We start from the raw sequence: 5,211 nt of genomic DNA, 5'->3' as shown, positions 1-5,211 counted from the left end.
ATCACCTCAAAAACTAATCCAAACACCAAATCGCACTCAAACTAACAGACCAGATTCAAACAAAATCAAATAAACAGTGAGTGCATAAAACGAGAATAGAGGAAGTATTACCTTTTTAGCCGCAGGAACTGAAGCAACGAGTTAACGACGGCGACTTCAAAGAATCCGACTTTAACTCGATTTTCCCTGGAATTTAAATGGCTTTGACGGATTTTCGGTTACGTGGGATTAAAGGAACGCTCCTTCAAAATCTCCAAATTTTTCCCCAAAAAATCTTCCCTTGCCTTCTTCCCCTCAATCCCAATAGGGGAAGATCTTAATTTTCCATCTTTAAAAATAGAAAAACATATCCTTAAATTTTGAATTTGAACAGATATCTTCTGATTTGAATTAAATTTTGAAATTGAAGACACACAATCTTGAGTCTAAAGTCAACAAAGATGGCCTAGGTCTGCAAAATGCAGAGATAAGATAGTGAGAGAGGTTTGCTCGGTTGAATTTTTGGTGTTCGCGCCGGGTCGGGTCAACTTTGGTTTGCTGGAATGCGTTTGCCTGCAGCTGGTGTGGTCGTTGTTTATTGCTGTTGCGGGTTTGTTGATATTGAACGCTCTTGTGGTGATTTTTGTTACTGCTGTACGTTGTTGAATTGTTGTTGTACAGCGTTATACGCTATTAAGGCTGGTGATGTATTGCTGTTGTTGTCGGTTGCTTAAGGGAAAGCGAAAATAGAGATGTGGGCCGGGTTTTGGGTTAAGGGTAGTGGGCTCAGTGGTTGATATTGTTGTTATTAAGTATGAATACCATAAATATCAATCTTTTAAAAGTAATTACAATCTCTTTTACTTTTTTTAATTATTTTACTCTCTCTTCCTGTTAAAATACATAACATATCTCTCTCACTTTTTAATTATTTTACTCTCTTTTCCTATTAATATACATAACATAGCCGACATATACATAGCATTCTGTGTATATATTGAGATTTTTATAATATGTTTAGGAAGTTAAAATTTTTTGTAATATTGAAAATATAAATTGTGTATTTGTTAAATTTTTAGAAATTAGGAGTTAGAATTGGGTTTGGAGATTTAGGGATTACTTAAGAAATAATTTCAATTGAGATTTATCCTATTTATTTAAATTTTGACCAATTTAAAAATTAATTGGCCACTTGCTGGCTAATTTAGTTTCAATTATTGCCAAAAATAAATTGATTAAATTAAATTGAAATTCGATATGAATCAATACCTCTTTAATCTCGAGTTTCTTGATTTGATAAAATCAATAAATATTTTTTTCAAAATAAATTATCTTTGAGGCTAAATTATTTTAAATCAAAATTTTAACCATTTGAATTAATTTTCAAGACAACCCTCGATTAAAATTTAATTTTTGTAAAAGTGATTATTTTATTAACAAAATTTTACAATTTCGTATATATAAATACGAAAATATATGACTGTTACTTTAAGATGACAAAATTACCTAGATAAGTACTCTAACCATCTTTTACTCAAATAAAATAAATATTTTAATTTTATTTAAAATTGAAGAATTTAGAGAATAAATTCAGTTGGGAGGGCAAAAATTAGGTGTCAACAACAATTATTATATTTATGTGTGTGGTTTTTTAACCAAAAAAAGATCTCTCATAAAAAGTCTTCTTGGTTCTCGATACCAGGAAAAATTTTCCAAAAAGAGTTAAAAAATCACGATTCGAGATAGGGGTGGGCATGGTATGGTATATACCGAATACCATATCGAAATCGAAAATTTTTATACCGCGATATGGATGTCATGATATTTGGTATGGTATATGATAGGAGTTTTAAATTATTATGGTATTTGGTATGGTATTTGGTATTTATGAAATAAATAGCGAAATATTGTATACCGCACCGAAGTCTTTTAATAATATATAAAACTCATATATATTATATTTAAGACTATTAAATATATTTATATATCATCCATTAGCCAATTGAATATAAAGTAACTTTTATTCAGAAATAAATTTTTTGAAAGCTTATTATTTAGGAGTATCATGCTTAAGTTTAGGTAATATTGTTCATAGTTTGCATCTTGGACTACTCAATCATTATTGAAATATTCTTTTTGTGTTATTAATTAACAAATAATAGTTGTTAGTTTGATATGTTTGAGACGTTCTTAAAATTTAAAGTAATAGTTTTTTATATGAATATATGTAAGTTGAAATCAAATAAAGTATATGGTTATCGAATTATCATACCGTAAAATATCAAAATCAAATTTAAAAATATCGAACACCGAACTAATTTGGTATGGTAATGGTATTGTTCTTTTAAATACCGAAAACCAAAGTTACCGTGCCAAAATTTAAAATACCGTACCACGCCCACCCTTACTCGAGAGGTTATTCTTTAATTCTTCCAAAAGATGAAGTTTTGATAAGCACAGGAGTCGTCCCAAGTTGCCTTTTTTGGCTAAGATAGATGAAAAAAATGGAATCTTGTGCATCTGCGTGCTTATCTTCTAGTTTTAGAAAAAGAGGGGAGGCACTTACTTGAGCAAGTTGTTGTAGTGTCCATTAACTAATAACTAATTAATAGGTAAAATGAACTTCTGGATCCTGTACTATATTGATTTTGTAAGTTAAACAGTTCTACTTACATATTTGTCATCTAAACCCTTGAACCTATTAAAAAACAACATTTTGCACCCTTTGACTGTTGACCTTGCCTATGTGGCATTAAAATGGTGATTAGGACAAAAAGAGTGTAGTCACTCGCCCGGAGGTGTGGGGGTAAAATTTTTGGCCAATTTTACATTAAAATAATTTTAAAAAAAAATAAAAAAGGATCTTTTTTTTTTCCTCCATCTTTTTTAATTTAAAAATATTTTTAATAATTTAAAAATAATTTTAAAATATTTTTGAAAATTTAAAAATAATGTTAAAATATTTTTAATTTTTTTTAAAAAAAATAAAAATATTTTTTTCCTCCCCACCCCACCCCAACCCGTCCCACCTACCCAGCCCTGTCCCATCCCACCCCCAACCCCCAACACCAGTCCAGCCCTTCACCATCCCCACCCCAGCCCGTCCCTACCCCCCAAACCCTACCTAGCCCCATCCAACCCCACCCTCAGCCCCTTTCAGTCCCTCTATCCCACCCCAGCCCCGTCCCCACCCCACACACCTCACCAGCCCTGTCCAGCTCCTCCCCACCCCACCCGAACACTCTTCCAACCCCCTTCCCCCAAACACCACGTTCACTTTTTATTTTTTATTTTAATTTTTCCTCAATTCAATTCTTTTCAATTTTTTTTAATAAAAATTTAAATTTAAAATCTTTTTTTTTTTGGATTAAAATTTAAATTTGAATTGAAAGTGAGTGACAGTGAATATTGAAAAAAATTAGTGAATTTCGCTTGAAAAAAATTAAACTTTTTGTGACTTTTTAAAAGATATTCAAATTTAAAAATAAAAAATTTATTATGTTTGTATATATTAATTTATAGTTAAAAATTTAAATTAGTTAGAGAATAATTTTAACTATTTGGAATGAAGTTGATGTTTAATTTGTGAGCAAAAATAAAAACATGATTATTCAAATTTTTCTAAAATTATAAGTTTTTCTTATTTAATTAAATTAATTTTAATATTTAATTTGTTATTTAGCATTTTAAAAATGACTTAGAATTTAATGTCATATTTTTTTAATTTTTTAATTTTTTTTAAATGACGTGACAGATGAGGCAGACGTGGCAGCTGACGTGGAAAGAGTGTGTTACACTCACCAAAAAGGGGATTAAAAAGTTGTTTTTTAGTGGATCCAGAGGTTCAAATAACAAACATGTAAATAGAAGTATCCAACTTACAAAACCGATATAGTAAAAGAATCCAGAAGCTGATTTTGCCTAATTAATAAATGTGTTAGGTTTCTCTATAAGCATGTGAATGCTAGGCCTAGGTTGAGATAGAGTCTCCCTAAAAGAAAACCTGTGAGATATCGTGGCTCTAAACATTAGTTTGATCACCATTTGATTAAAGTTTCAAGAATCTGCTTATTTCCCCCTTACTGCCTATGGTTGGTGATTTCTATGTCAGATTGACATTTTAGTTTTCTTGGCATTTTGAGACAAAATACGTTTTTAAGTTAGAATCAATTGGCTATTCATGAAGTCTAGAGTAATTTGTGCCTATATTATCAATTTATCATGTCTTTACTCACTGGTATTTTAGGAGTTGTTCATTGTTGCTTGAAGTAATCTACCGTGAATTGCTTGGCCCAATCACTCCCCAAGGCCCAAAAAGGATAAAAATTGAAGTTGAAGACAACGCTACATAAAGAAGCTAGTCTACTAACAAATAAAAATAGAAAATGGGCTAAAAAGTCCATAAAAATTGAGGATTAAAGCCAGTTTGGTCCAAACAGGTTCAAAATCTGTTTTTTCTCAACTTGCTCTATTATTTATATATTATTTACTTACTTTTAATTCATATTTGACTACGTGTATTAAAATTCTTAAATTTGGTTTAATAAATCTTCTTTGAATCGTTATTTTTGTTTATCTCTGTATTTTTTTCCTGTGTATTGTTTATCATATAGTATAATGTTCGCAACTAATTAAAAAAATAGTTTTTTGTTATTTTTTTCTTTAGATTGAACTTTTTTCAAAAATAAAAAAATGGCTTTCATTTTCGATCACGTGTTTAAGTGGTTTATTTAAGTTAAAAGAGTTCTCTTTATTATATAAAAATAAAAAATTCTGTAAAAATTCAATTTTTTTTCATGATTAGTCAAATTTTCATAATTTGCTTAAGTTGGCGTTTTCTTTAAAAATTTCCTACTATTCAAACTGATATTTGTAATAAAAAATTCCCTACTATTCAAACTGATATTTGTAATAAAAATCACTTATTTTTTATTTTTAATTGAAAATCATTTGATCTCTTCAATGAGATTCGAGTTTAGCTTAACCTTTCCTTTTGAGAGACCTTTTTCTTAATTTAAATGAACAACTTTTTACTTGAATGTCATATTTTTCAAATGAATTTCAAGATTTAGCCATGATTTCAAAATTAGTTAAATCAGTCAATTTATCTTCTGGTCAATCTTATTTTGACGGACGCTCTTGAGTGTCTTAAAGACATTCTCAAGGCATTACCTGAATCTTTATCCATTTTCTCTAATTTTAAGCATTTGCTTATGTTTTTAAGTATTTACA

The 5,211-nt window shown here is 29.5% G+C and overlaps 1 long non-coding RNA gene across 1 annotated transcript in view; it reads right to left on the bottom strand.

Moving 5' to 3' along the window:
• LOC124896713 overlaps positions 1-734 on the bottom strand; it is a 5,088-nt gene extending 4,354 nt beyond the window's left edge. Inside the window, exon 1 of the long non-coding RNA XR_007053102.1 lies at positions 6-734. This is a non-coding gene — a long non-coding RNA (uncharacterized LOC124896713). The remainder of the gene's footprint in view (positions 1-5) is intronic.
• Positions 735-5,211: the final 4,477 nt, after the last annotated feature.

The sequence above is a fragment of the Capsicum annuum genome, chromosome 1 (assembly GCF_002878395.1).
Source record: "Capsicum annuum cultivar UCD-10X-F1 chromosome 1, UCD10Xv1.1, whole genome shotgun sequence".
Taxonomy (NCBI): domain Eukaryota; kingdom Viridiplantae; phylum Streptophyta; class Magnoliopsida; order Solanales; family Solanaceae; genus Capsicum; species Capsicum annuum.
This window is presented reverse-complemented; position numbering and strand designations above follow the sequence as displayed.